At 48.3% G+C, this 15,178-nt stretch overlaps 1 protein-coding gene across 2 annotated transcripts in view; it reads left to right on the top strand.

The window, feature by feature from the left end:
- The window catches only part of C1H8orf74 (chromosome 1 C8orf74 homolog), a 121,174-nt gene that overhangs the window by 84,492 nt on the left and 21,504 nt on the right, over positions 1 to 15,178 (top strand). The gene's annotated exons all lie outside the window — the stretch shown is intronic.

The raw sequence follows: 15,178 nt of genomic DNA, 5'->3' as shown, positions 1-15,178 counted from the left end.
TATGTTGCTATAGCATACGTGGTCACTACTGAACCTGATGGAAGTGTCTGAATCATAGAATCATAGAATAGTAGGGTTGGAGGGGGCCTATAAGACCATCGAGTCCAACCCCCTGCTCAATGCAGGAATCCAAGTCAGAGCATCCCTGACAGAGGGCTGTCCAGCCTCGCCTTGAATGCCTCCAGTGTGGGAGAGCCCACTACCTCCCTAGGGAATTGGTTCCATTGTTGTGTTGCTCTAACAGTCAGGAAGTTTTTCCTGATGTTCAGCCGGAATCTGGCTTCCTGTAACTTGAGCCCATTATTCCGTGTCGTGCACTCTGGGCTGATCGAGAAGACATCCTGGCCTTCCTCTCTGGGACAACCTTTCAAGTACTTGAAGAACGCTATCCTATCTCTCCTCAGTCTTCTCTTCTCAAGGCTAAACTTGCCCAGTTCTTTCAGTCTCTCCTCACAGGGCTTTGTTTCCAGTCCCCTGATCATCTTTGTTGCCCTTCTCTGAACCCTCTCCAGTTTGTCTGCATCCTTCTTAAAATGTGGTGCCCAGAACTGGACACAGTACTCCAGATGAGGCCTAACCAGTGCTGAGTAGAGGGGAACTAGTACTTTCTGGGATTTGGAAGCTCTGCTTCTATTAATGCAGCCCAAAATAGCATTTGCCTTTTTTGCAGCCACATCACATTGTTGGCTCATCTTCAGCTTGTGACTGACAGCAATTCCAGGATCCTTCTCGCTTGTAGTGTTGTTGAGCCAAGTATCCTCCATCTTGTAACTGTGCATTTGGTTTCTTTTTCCTAGGTGCAGAACTTGGCATTTATCCCTATTAAATGTCATTCTCTTGTTTTCTGCTCAGCGCTCCGGTCTATCAAGATCACTTTGAATTTTGTTTCTGTCTACCAGGGTATTAGCTATCCTGCCCAATTTTGTGTCATCTGCACATTTGATCAGCATTCCCTGCACCTCCTCCTCCAAGTCATTAATAAAAATGTTGAAGAGCACTGGGCCCAGGATTGTGCCTTGTGGTACCTCGCTCGTTACCTCTCCCCAGTTGGAGAAGGTCCCATTGAGAAGCACTCCTTGAGTCCGATTCTGTAGCCAACTGTGGATCCACCTGATCATTGTTTCATCTAGCCCACTTTGAGTTAGTTTGCTCATCAGGATATCATGGGGCACTTTGTCAAAAGCTTTGCTGAAGTTGATGTATATTATGTCCGCAGCATTTCCATAGTCCACAAGGGAGGTTACCTGATCAAAAAATGAGATCAGATTCGTGTGGCAGGATTTGTTCTTGACAAATCCATGTTGGCTTCAAGTAATCACTGCATTGTTTTCGAGGTGCTTACAGACTGACTGCTTTATCATCTGCTCCAGAATTTTCCCAGGGACTGATGTCAGACTGACTGGTCTGTAGTTCCCAGGTTCCTCCTTTTTACCCTTTTTGAAGATAGGGACAACGTTAGCCCTCCTCCAGTCATCTGGCACTTCTCCCGTCCTCCATGATTTGTCAAAGAGAACAGACAGCGGTTCTGAGAGCTCTTCTGCCAGTTCCTTGATTACTCTAGGATGCAATTCATCTGGCCCTGGAGATGTGAACTCATTCAAAGTAATTAGGTGTTCCTTGACCAGATGCCTATCATTCTCAAGCTGCAATCCTGCTCCTTCAGGCTGTACTTCGCCTTTGCCAGGGGTCTCATAGACCCTCTTTTGGGAGGAGACTGAGCCAAAGTAGGAATTGAGCTTCTTTGTCATCTGTTATCATTTTGCCATCCTTATTTATTAGCTGAACCACCATTTCTTTCCTCTGTGTTTTACTATGCATGTAGCTGAAGAAAGCCTTTTTGTTGTTTTTAGCATCCCTCGCTAACCTCAGCTCATTCTCAGCTTTAGCTTTCCTGACGCCATCTCTGCAATTCTGTGCTACCTGCCTGCCTGTACTCTTCCTTTGTTGCTTGGCCTTCTTTCCACTTCCTATATGTGTTCTTTTTTGTTTTCAGGTCATCTCTAAGCTTTTTGTGAAGCCACATTGGCTTCTTCTGTTGTCTTCCACCTTTCCTTCTTGTTGGAATTGTTTGTAATTGTGCCTTGAGAATTTCCTTTTTTAAAAACTCCCTCCCATCTTGGACTCCTTTTCTCATTAGCTTTGCCGCCGTCACTTCCCATGGGACCTTACTGATCATTGTTCTGAGTTTATTAAAATCAGCTTTCCTAAAATCCAGGGTACGCGTTTGACTACACTCGGCTTTTGCTTCCCTTAGAACCAAGAACTCAAGTATAACATGGTCGCTTTCCCCCAGAGTTCCTGAAGGGGATGGATGGCCCCCTTGGTGGGCAGGTGGGGACTAAAACTGGATGGGGGACCTTCCTTGTCCCCCGTCTTCTTTTAAGTTCAAAGGTGTCTGCAGATGGAGGACTCCCAGCATTATGAATCAAATGGTGTTGTGCAGATATTCCATGTTTTCCTCCTTAACAGATTTTCTGTGGTACAAGGAAAAGCAGTGGGAAAATACAGGATAACAAATGGAAGATGACAGTATTTGGACCGTCCCTGGTGTCCCCGCCCCCCGGAAAAAATCCAAGTTTGAGGCAGGGCGGCTGCACAATAAAAGTCTCGCCTGGGAACACCCAACTGAATCCATGAGGGATGCTGGGAAAACATTCTAATGGATTTTTGGAACCAAATCAGGCAGATTTGCTGGAGAATGTCAACCTCCAGATTGCTCTCGGGGATGTAGCTCAGCAGTAATGCACCTGTTTTGCATGTAGAAGGTCCCAGGTTCATGTTGGCAGAACAGCAAGAACCTGACAAGGGGTGAGCTGTGTGGAATCCTAGCTGAAGGAGCACGCTTTGCCCTGGATAAATCACAATGGAGACTCTGGGTCAAAGGAATAAGCAAGACTGCATTTTTATTGCAGGAAATACATGTTGTATAGGAGGGTTCCCAACTCAAGACAGAGGGAGACCCAAAGAGTTGTCTCCTCTCTGAAAGGCAAGAGCATGAAGAAGAAGGAAGTAGGGAGTGAGGTCAGCAACCCTAAGAGTATCAGTCTAGCATCAGAAGGAAGATTAGCACAGATCAGAGGACAGTCTGAAAAACTCGGAGGTCCTCTCTCTCTCTATTCCTTTTCCATGCAGGCACATCACCCTTTCCCTTTTCTTTTTGAAACTGGCTGAGTTGCACCCAACTTCCAACAGTTCAATCCCCGGCATCTCCAGGTAGGGCTAGAAAATCTCCTGGCTGAAACCCTGGAGAGCTGCTGCTGCCAGTCAGTGTCAACAGCGCTGGCCTAGATGGACCCCAGGTCTGACTCAGTATAAGGCAGCTTCCTATGTCAATTTTACCAGCCTCCTGGCAGGCTCTCTTCATCGGTGGGTAATGCCAGTAGAAAACTAATCCAGACGAACAACAAAGCTCTGAGACTCTCTCTCTCTCTCTCTCTCTCTCTCTCTCACACACACACACACACACACACACACCCACACACACTATTTTTTAGGGCTAGTTCCTGCAAGACCTTTGAGTTGCTGTCCCCTACCCGTTGCAGGCACAAGCCTCATTGAGATCTATCTGTTCAGTCCCATTCATGGCTTGGTATTCAACATGCATGCACATGCATTCTGGGCAAGGTTTTTTCAGCCGCCTTGGGCTGTATGTGTACACTGCCTCTAGATAAATACACACATTTGCCCTGACCTCCAAATCCGGAGAAGGCTTGTGTATTTCCTCTCCTCCCCGCACCCTGCCTTCTCACCTCCCTCTTTGCTTTGGCCCCCACATTGCTGCCAAGAAGCAAATTAGAGCTAATCGTGCTACTCCTGTTTGCTTATGAGATAATACCTTCAGTTCACACCGTCAAGGTGTGGTTTGTGTTTACTTAGCACAGGTTTGAAAGAGAGATGGGCTGCGGGGGACACGAAAGCCTCCGGATCTGCATCTTGGCATGAATCCTTTCGGCACAGCCTTCTGCCTTTGACATTTTTGAGGGCTGGGTGTCCCAGGTAGTGCTGACCTAATTTGAGGTGCTTTTATACAAATTGAAAAGGAGCACGGGTTCTAAGGCACTGTTCAAGACAGCCTTAAGGGGTGCAGTCCAACACATCTGGAAGGCTGGAGAAGGCTGGGGTAAGGGAAGGCTGAAGAGGATCAAGGGAGGTGTCGTCTTTAGCACAGTGATCCTCCCGGTTTCCCAGGTCCCTTCAGCTCCTCTTATTGACAGGTGATGTGATACGATTCCACCCACACAGGAGCGTCTGATAAAACAGATTAACCTGCTATCGAGAGAGATTAACCTGCCACTTTTCTAGATGATGCCTGGGTGGGGAGTGTAGATCTTACTCGTGTCAGATTTACTGTTATTCCACATTGCACAATGCTTGCCTCTCGCATGTTTTTACACACACACGCACGCATGCACACACGCTAAACACACACACACTCATCCATGCTCAACACTTGGCTGTTTGCTCGACTTAATAACTCTGGGTGTTTCTCACATAGGGGGTGAGGGCATTCCAGACCAAAAGTGGCACTGCTGCTGTTGCAGGGACCCCTTCAGGGGGTGGATGGGGTCCCAGGGCCCAAGCGACATCCCTGAGATCAGAAATGGATTGGTGGGGGCCATGCTCCACCCTCCTTAGCTGCTGCGTTTATGAGATAGCTGAGCCAGTGCACAAGATTTCAGGGTGGGTCCAGTCACAGCCATGACTAACTGAGATTTCGAAGGCCAGGTGTCCTGGACAAACTGTTTGAACTTGGAAGATTATCCTGTCTATGTGAGCTGGCCTCATCCCACAGCGAGAAGAAAGCTCTGAACATAAGAACGCAAGAAGAGCCTGGCTGGATTAGAGCAAGAATCCATCTTGTCCAACATCCTGTTTCCCAAGGTGGTCCATCAGATGCTTCCAATAAGTCCACCAGCACGGCGGGGGGTAATAGCCCTCTCCCACTGTTGCAACCGGCATTCAAAGGTACACTGCCTGTGAACATGGAGGATCTATTTAGCCATCATGACTAATAGCCAGCGATAGATCTCTCTCCTCCTCCTCCTGCATAAATTTGTCCAATCAGCCTTTGAGGATGCTCCAGCAGGAAAGGAGAAGATGGACAAAAATCTCTGTTTGCAATAATGAAATAATTTACATTCCATCAGTTGGACAACAGGAGTGCGCATGGGGGTTGGGCCCCATCTTTCCCAGGGGTGTTGAACCTCTGGCCTATGGGCCTGGTTTTGCCAGCAGGGCTCTCTAATCCGGCCTGCGAAGCTGTTGCTGATGGACATACCCCTTTTAAAACTCCACCTCCTCTTTGATCCATCCGCCCCCCCCCCCATTTTTCCCTGGTATTTTTCTGGTAAGGAGAGGGGAGGCTGCTGGATCACTTTTCCAGTGCTTCTCCCTGCTGGGCACTGAAAAGAGCTCCCTTTCTCAGTGCTTAGCGAGGAATTGCTCTTATCTCAGATCAGCTGCTGGTCAGCGATAAGGCCTTTCCCTTATCTCATGGCAAGTGATTCAGTCCTGCTTCCTTCTGACTAGATATGCAAAGGCTTGCCCTGCTTAGTTGTGACTGTGAGTAGAAATGCGGCTCATGCTCACATTTACTTGTGAGTAGACATGAAGAGGATTGGTATTTGGGATACTATTTGAAAGTGCTACTGAGTGATTCAGTCCTGCTTCCTTCTGTATGTACATGCAGAGGTCTGTCTTGCTTCTGAGTAGGCTTAAAGCGGGAATGTGGCCCCAATACCTTTCCCAGACTGAAATTTGGCACTGAGTCTGGGACAAGCCTGTAATCTGCCAAACAAGTCATTTTTGTGGACTTAGGAAGATCTGGAGAGGCTCAACCATTCACATTAAGAACATAAGAAGAGCCCTGCTGGATCAGACCAAGGGCCCATCCAGTCCAGCATTCTGTTCACACAGTGGCCAACCAGCTGTCAACCAGGAACCCACAAGCAAGGCATGAGCGCAACAGCACCCTCCCACCCATGTTCCCCAGCAACTGGTGTACATAGGCTCACTGCCTCTGGTACTGGAGGTAGCACATAGCCAACAGGACTAGTAGCCACTGATAGCCTTCTCCTCCAGGAATTTGTCTAACCCCCCTTTAAAGCCATCCAAATTGCTGGCCATCACTACATCCTGGGGTAGCGAATTCCATAGTTTAACTATGTGCTGTGTGAAGTCCTTCCTTTTATCCGTCCTGAATCTCCCACCAGTCAGCTTCATAGGATGACCCTGGGCTCTAGTATTTTGAGAGAGCGAGAAAAATGTCTCCCTATCCACCTTCTCCGCACCATGCATAATTCTGTATATCTGTATATCATGTCTCCCCTGACCCTCCTTTTTTCGAAGCTAAACAATCCCAGCTGTCGTAACCTGCTCTCACAGGGGAGATGCTCCAGCCCCTTGATCATTTGAGCTGCCCTTTTCTGTACCTTTTCCAGTTCTACAATATGTTTTTTAAGGTGTGGTTCATCTACATTCATCCACACCAGCTTTCCCCTAAGTTGGCTCCTGACAGATGTATTGGACTACAACTCCCACCAATGGCCATGCTGGCTGAGGGATGGTGGGAGTTGTAGTCCAACACATCTGGAGGAAACCAGCTTTGAGAAGGCTGATCTACACATTCAGAAAAACTACTTGGTACTCTGTGATGTGGGTGTGGGTTTGTGAAACTGAATGCTTTCCCCTGATTTAAAAAATAATCGTAGCAAATAGAAACTGGCATAAGAGAGTCCAGTTCCAGGCCAGGCTCCCTGGTTGTTTAGTTATTAGCTCTTAAATAGGTCACACAGCTGGCAAGGTCAGTGCAGTTTCAGGGTTAGGATTACCCAATATGGGCAGGAGGAGGATGCAGCTGTTTTCCCACCTCTCATCCCAAGAAGATTAGAGACCTGCACTTGGGGGCTGGTTATTTAAACAGGATTTAAATATGATTAATATGCTGCAGATCCTTGTGTTAATCAGTAAGGTTGTGACCCCTTTACATTCTGACATCTGAGTTTTCATTTCCAGTCCATGTGTACCAGGGAGGTGTATGTTTTTGAGCTTCATTGCACACAGAGTTTGTGGGATCATTTGCCAGCCACCAGACCAGAACCCAATCCACATACTCCCTCATTGACTGCAATGAGAAAAGGACAGTTCAGGCAATGACCTGCCCATTCATTCATTCATTCATTCATTCCATTTCTATACTCCCTCATTGACTGCAATGAGAAAAGGACAGTTCAGGCAATGACCTGCCCATTCATTCATTCATTCATTCATTCCATTTCTATACTGCCCAACAGCCGAAACTCTCTGGGTGGTTTACAAAGATTAAAAACCATCAAAAAGTACATTATATATAGTATAAAACACCCGTCTACATACAAACATATAAACAAATAGCACACACAAAGACGTGCATATATCTAACCAATTTTGAACAATCAACAATACGAAAAACCCAGGCCTTGAGTAAAACCTCATAGTATGCTGCCAAATGCCTGAGAGAAGAGAAAGGCCTTAACCTGGTGCTGAAAAATAACAATGTTGGCACCAGGCAGGCCTCATCAGGGTGATTATTCCGTAAATGGGGAGCCACCACCGGGAAGGCCCTTGGCAGAGGCACCTAGAAGAGGGCCTTAGATGCTAAATGCAGTGCATGGGTCGCTTCATGCTGGGAGAGGTGCTCCATGAAGCATCATGGTCCCGAGCTGTGTAAGGCTTTATAGGTCAAAGTATAAGGCTTTATAGGTCAAAACCAGCACCTTGAATTGGGCTCAGAAACATACAGGCAGCCAGTGCGAGCGGGCCAGAATCGGTGATATATGTTAGGACCTTCTTGTCCCCGTTATCAATCTGGCTGCCCCATTTTCCACGAGCTGCAGCTTCTGAACTGTCTTCAAAGGCAGCCTCACGTAGAGTGCATTGCAGTAATCTAACTTGGAGGTTACCGGAGCATAGACAACGGAAGCCAAGTTATACCTGTCCAGATAGGGGTATAGCTGGGCCACCAGTCCAAGTTGGTAGAAGGCACTCCATGCCACTGAGGCCACCCGAGCCTCAAGTGAGAAAGATGGCTCCAGGAGAACCACCGTGGACCTGCTCCTTCAGGGGGAGTGCAGCCCCATCCAGAACAGGTTGAGCACCCTCCATCCGGTCAGAAGAACCACCCACCAACAGTCTTGCCTGGATTGTGTGCCTGTTTGTTAGCCCTCATCCAGTCCATTATCGCAGCTAGGCACTGATTCAGCACATCCACAGCCTCACCTGATGAAGATGAAAAGGAGAAACAGAGCTGTGTGTCATCAGCGTACTGAGGGCAACACAGTCCAAAACTCTGGATGACCCCACTCAGTGGTTTCATGTAGACATTAAACAGCTTGGTTGACAAAACGGACTCCTGCAGAACCCCATACTGGAAGATCCATAGGGCTGAGCAATATCTCCAAGGCACTACCTTCTGGAGCCAACCATCCAAGTAGGAGCGAAACCACTGCAAAGCCGTGCCTCCCACTGCCAACTCAGACAGTCACCCCAGAAGGATGCCAGCATCAATCATATTGAAAGCCACTGAGAGGTCAAGGAGAATCAACAAGGTCACACTCGCCCTGTCTCTCTCCTGAGATAGGTCATCATACAGGGCGACCAAGGCTGTTTCCATGACAGAACCTGGCCTGAACCCTGACTGAAATGGATCCAGATAATTGGTCTCATCTAAGAGCATCTGGAGCTGGTTGGCAACCACCCACTCAAGAACCTCGTCCAGGAATGGAACATTTGGCCCTGGCCTAAAATTATTAAGATTTTCTGGGCCCAGGGAGGGCTTCTTTAGGAATGCTCTCACCACCACCTCTTTGAGGCGGCCCAGGAGCGCTCCCTCTTGTAAGGAGGCATTAGTCACCTCCCTGGCCCAGCTGGCTGTTCCCTCCCTGACAGTTTTCATAAGCCAAGAGGGGCAAGGATCCAGTACGGAAGTGGTTGCATGAACCGGTCCAAGCACCTTCTCAGTGTCCTCGAACTCTACCAACTGAAACTCATCCAGGAGAACAGGACAAGGCTGTGCTCTGGATACCTCACCAGATTCACCTGCAGTAACACTGGAGTCTAAGTCCCGGCGGATGCAAGAGATCTTATGCTGGAAGTGCCCAGCGAATGTATTATAGTGAGCCTCAGCTAACACGTGATTGGGAACAGGGCTGCACCCCCAGCAGCCTCTCCTTTCCCATCAGTGTGAAAGACAGCCCTATATGTGTCCAGCTCCTGCACACAAGCAGGAACCCTGATTGGCCGGGATACCTCAGTGAGTACCCAGAGGTACCGCCGTATGTGGGTTACATTGTACATCTAGATGGGTACACCTGTACACATAGGAACATAGGAAGCTGCCTTATAGCTTCCAAATCCCGGGAAGTACTAGTGCCCCTCTACTCGGCACTGGTTAGGCCTCATCTGGAGTACTGTGTCCAGTTCTGGGCACCACATTTTAAGAAGGGTGCAGACAAGCTGGAGAGGGTTCAGAGGAGGGCAACAAAGATGATCAGGGGACTGGAAACAAAGCCCTGTGAAGAGAGGCTGAAAGAACTGGGCCTGTTTAGCCTATGTTTAGTAGATGCCACGGCCTGCTTGCTCCATGGCTCTCTGCCTGTCAAGCAAGCAAGTGGTAGCAATGACAAGAAAGAAGATGAGGACGAGCAATAGCAGCTAGTAATCATGGCTCAACAACACTACAAGCAAGAAGGATCTTGGAACTGTTGTAGATCACAAGCTGAATATGAGCCAACAATGTGATGTGGCTGCAAAAAAGGCACATGCTATTTTGGGCTGCATTAATAGAAGTATAGGTTAGGCCTCAGCTTGAGTACTGTGTCCAGTTCTGGGCACCACACTTTAAGAAGGATGCAGACAAACTGAAGAAGGTTCCGAGGAGGGCAATGAAGATGATCAGGGGACTGGAAACAAAGCCCTATGAGGAGAGACTGAAAGAACTGGGCTGTTTAGCCTGGAGAAAACTGAGGGGAGATATGATATGATCAAGTGATCTTGATAGACTGGAGCACTGGGCAGAAAACAACAGAATGACATTTAATAGGGATAAATGCCAAGTTCTGCACCTAGGAAAAAGAAACCAAATGCACAGTTACAAGATGGGGGATACTTGGCTCAGCAACACTACAGGAGAGAAGGATCTTGGAATTGTGGTAGATCACAAGCTGAATATGAGCCAACAATGGGATGTGGCTGCAAAAAAGGCAAATGCTATTTTGGGCTGCATTAATCGAACTATAGCTTCCAAATACCGGGAAGTACTAGTTCCCCTCTACTCAGCACTGGTTAGGCCTCATCTGGCGTACTGTGTCCAGTTCTGGGCACCACACTTTAAGAAGGATGCAGACAAACTGGAGAGGGTTCAGAGGAGGGCAACAAAGATGATCAGGGGACTGGAAACAAAGCCCTGTGAGGAGAGACTGAAAGAACTGGGCCTGTTTAGCTCTAAGAAGAGAAGACTGAGGGGAGACAGGATAGCGCTCTTCAAGTCCTTGAAAGGTTGTCACAGGAAGGCCAGGATCTCTTCTTGATCATCCCAGAGTGCAGGACACGGAATCATGGGGTCAAGTTACAGGAAGCCAGATTCCGGCTGAACATCAGGAAAAACATCCTGACTGTTAGAGCAATATGACAATGGAACCCGTGACCTAGGGAGGTGGTGGGCTCTCCCACCCTGGAGGCCTTCAAGATGAGGCTGGACAGCCATCTGTCGGGGATGCTCTGACCTGGATTCCTGCACTGAGCAGGGGGTTGGACTTGCTGGTCTTATAGGCCCCTTCCAACCCTGCTATTCTATGATTATACTGAGTTAGACTATTGATCCACCTAGCCCAGTATTATCAACACTGATTGGCAGCAGTGGCTCTCCAGGGTTTCAGGCAGCATTCCTTCCTAGTCCTACCTGGAGATGCCCAGGATCAAACCCGGGACCTTCTGCACGCAAAGCAGGGGCTCCGCCACTGAGCCACGTCCCCTCCCCCTTCACAATAGTGCTGAATGTGCGACCATGAAGGGGCAGGACTGGCAGGTATGCCCAGACTGGAGCCCTGGTTCATGGGTGCAATCTCCTTGCTTCGTCATGCGTTCACTACATGCATGTGGGGAATGCCTGGATACCTCCTTTGTCTACCATATTGTGGAGATCTTATTTACCTGTTTTCATCTGATGTGTTGGAGGGCGCATGTGAGACGGGTGGGCACGGCCATGGGGCATGCTGACACAGTAGGGAAGGAGAAACCTGCACTATCTTTGCCTTGTCAACCCCCCCCCCCCTTGTGTTCTTCTCCCTCCTTTGACAATTAGGCCAAGTGATTAATGGATGAGAAGATAAAAGGACTGACTGAAGTGTTGCAAAAGAGGCAGAGTGAGCCAGGAGTTAATCTCCAGAAATAAAACTTTGTGGGGGGAAAAACAAACAAGAATCCATTTCAGATTAAGCATCAGAACTTTACAACAGAGAGAGACAAGCTCCTTCTGTAAACCCGTGTTTTGTAAGGGCTTAAAGAACACACCGACGGGACCTTGGACACAGCTGTGCAGTGATGCACCACCCAAAGACTGGCTCATTCAGCTCAGGGCCAAATGAGACGTTACACACAGATGTGAGTAGCATTCCACTGACAGCCCCCCTCTTCTGAAAGTGATGATCAGGAGCAGAGGAGCAGAAGGAACAGGGGAAGGAGATGCTTAATCCTTTCCCTGCTGGCTGCCTTCCTTCTCCAAATAGGCTCTGGACCACCACTCCCTTTACTCCCTGAAGGGTTTTTGGCATAGGTTAGACCATCTTTGGTCCGGTCCAACTCTTATGTGTTTTCCTCACCTTTCACTTCCATCCCATGAGCTGCACTGTTTCTCAACATTCTACTGCTGACAGCTTTCCCCACAAGCAGGTAGAGTGTTCATGAACATACCATCGTATTTTATTATTCTTTTCTGTCATCCCAGCGTTGATGCCTGTAATTTCAAGGGTTGGTGTGTTTTTTTTGGTCTCAGTTTATCGCTCTTGTCCTTTATTTTAAAGTAGGGTGGTCTGGTTGTCTTAGAATACAGGGCCAGTAGGCACCTGCACTTCGGGAGGAGGAGGAAGAAGAGGGGGAGGAGGAGGCAGCGAAGGTGAGAGCTGCATTCTTGATTCACAACCCCAGCCAAATGCCCATTAGCGGGATCCCATTAGCTAAGCTGGGAAATGTGAAGGGTTGTTTGTTTGCGTTGAGCTGCAGTCTCAGGATGACACATGCAAACACAGAGGGAGAATGTGAGGTGAGGCAAAGGACATCTTCCCCTGCCACATTGAGTGTTGCAAAATCACACTTGCGGGCCCTCCAAGTCCTGCAATGAATACCTTTTGCATACCTGGCACTTCTGTGTGCCCTCTGCCCTACGGACAGTGGGTGTAGATCTGCAGCAGAATGCGGTGACAGAGCCTGGATTGCTGGCATCAGCCGGGAGGTTGTACTAACTAGCCGACAACTCTGAGTCTGTGAGATTATTGCCACCCCAACATATGTCTTTGGCGTCATTGAGCTCATCTTGAATTCCCCAGCAGTGGTGTGGTGGATCCAGGTCTCACAGGGATGCAGCCCTGACACGTTCGGATTCGCAGGGATGGTGTCATTATCTCCCACCCCCACTCAGAATTTCCTGTTGTTGTTGTTGTTGTTGTTGCATTTATATCCCGCCTTTTTTCCTCTTGCAAGGAACCCAAGGCGGCTTACATTCTCCTCTTCCTCCTCTTCAATTTATCCTCACCACAACAACCCTGTGAGGTGGGTTGGGCCGAGAGTCTGTGAATGGCCCAAAGTCACCCAGTGAGCTTCCATGGCCAAGTGGGGACTTGAACCTCCTGAGCTTAGCTGCAATCCTCACAATAGCCAAGGGGCAATTAATTTTTCCAGCAAAAATATATTGTTCCCTCCTGCAACGCAAAGCATTTTGCTTTTTGAGATGGCTTGATCTTGAAATGGGCAATGAAGAGCCACCTGCTTTACAAAAGACCTGCTGCTGATGGTGATGAAAACTCCTGGAACTGCTTTGTTGATATGGATCCACAAAGCTGCCTGCATTTTTTGACTCTCCATTGGGGGTGTGGCGATGAGGGCTGCCATGATGAGTGCCTGCACTTCTACATTTACCGCTGCACCACTTTCCCACAGGGAAATGGCAGCCACGTCTGCGATGGTTGTAGCAGGGATTGTGCAGGAAGGTGGGACCAACAGAGATGCAAGAGGAGGAGAAGAGGCACAACCTAGTCCTCGAAACCTCCAAGAGGGGAGGTGCCTCCATCTTTCCTCCCGGAATGTAAACATGCATTTCCTTATGACGGTGTATATGCCGTCCTGTGTCAAAATATGTTCTGCATTGGCTCAACATAGATACAGAGTATAAGATAAGAAGACAAAACTTCCACAGAAAAATAGAAGCAGCAAAGATAAAATAAGAGAATAATAAAGATCAACAAAGCAGTTCAGCATTTGCCTGCTGCTGAAAAGACATCAGGGAGGCCACCAGGTGGGCCTCCCTGGGATGAGCATTTCATTAGCATAGCACCACCACCGAGAAGACCCTTTCCCACATCACTGACGCCATGCTTCAGATGGTGAAGGGCCTTGGAGGAGGGCCTGCAGTGACGATCACATTGTATGAGCAGCTTGATGTGGGAGTAGATCAGCCTTCTCCAACCTGGTACCCCCCCCAGATGTGTTAGACCACAACTCCCATAATTCCCAGCCAGCATGGCCAACAGCCGTGCTGGCTGGGAATTATGGGAGTTGTGGTCCAACACAGCTGGGGGGCATTAGGTTGGGAAAGGCTGGAGTAGATAGTTCTTCAGGAACTGAAGTCCGAAGCCACGGAGGACTTTAAAAGCCAGTGCCAACACTTTGAGTAGTGCCCAGAAATGGATCAGAAGCCTGTACATTTGGAAATACATTCCCAATGCTGCATTCAGTGGCCTAGCAGGTCTTATTTTAAACTATTTTTCAAAGGCAGCGCCACGTACAACACACTGCTTTTTTCTGATCCTCAGGCGATGCTGCAAGTATTGGCTCTCAAAGGGGGGGCCTTATTAAAAGGGGATTTGGTGGTATCAAAGAGGAAAGGTCTATATCTCACAACTGGAGGCAGGTGAAGATAGCTCTCAGTCCCAGACGCCAACGATAAACAACAGGGGAAAGGTCACTGCGGTTGTTCCCGTTTCTGAGTGCTCAGAAGCAGCTGGCTGATTGTCATTGGAAATGGAAGGCTTGGACTAGATGGCCTCCTCCATGGACAGAGTTATGCTGGTAGCACACAACTTAAACCTAATTTAATTTGTTGTACCATCCAATATTTCATCCTTATTTATCAGTCCCTCTAATAGCAAACTTGGGTGGTGAGTGCCAACAGGAATGTAGCCAAAATGGGGCTATTTGGCGGGTGGGGACAGACACAGAGATATCAGTTTGCTTGCTTGCTTACTTGCTTATTTATTTATTAAATTTCTTAATTGCCCATCTGACCGGTCATCCAGCCACTCTGGGCGATGTACAATGGTACAATTTAAAACAGTAAAATTATACATTAAAACATTATTTACAAATACCCTACCCCACCCCAAATGCCTGCCTGAATAACCAAGTTTTCAGTGTGCGGCGGAAGCTCATTAAAGAGGCGTCATGGCAGAGTTCCCTAGGGAGGGAGTTCCACAGAGTGGGGGCCACCACAGAGAAGGCCCTCTCCCTCGTCCTCACCAGCCTAGCTGTCCTGGCTGATGGGACCGAGAGAAGGCCATCTGAGGCTGATCGTGTTAAGTGGCCTGTCTGGTGTTGCTGGAGGCGCTCCTCGAGATAGGCTGGGCCGGAACCGCATAGGGTTTTAAAGGTCAAAACCAACACCTTGAATTTGGCCCAGAAAACAACTGGTAACCAGTGCAACTCCTTCATCACCGGAGTGACGCTTGGGAGAACTTCAAAGTGTGCAGAAGTAGAAACAAAATCCTTAAAAAAAAAAGAGAAACCTGAAAGGGGCAAAACAAAACAAAACACAGGTCAACAAGGACCAAGTATATTCAGAAACCAGAGAATGTTGAGTGTCAGTTGGGAAAGAAAATTGTGGGGAGGGGAGAAAGGGAATGGAGTATGACTCAGAGGAGAGGGTCGCGGGCTG

This window comes from Heloderma suspectum, chromosome 1 (assembly GCF_057233095.1).
Source record: "Heloderma suspectum isolate Gila_16-S chromosome 1, 16-S_ref, whole genome shotgun sequence".
Taxonomy (NCBI): domain Eukaryota; kingdom Metazoa; phylum Chordata; class Lepidosauria; order Squamata; family Helodermatidae; genus Heloderma; species Heloderma suspectum.
The sequence above is the reverse complement of the archived record's forward strand: the minus strand, read 5'-3'. Positions and strand labels throughout refer to the sequence as shown.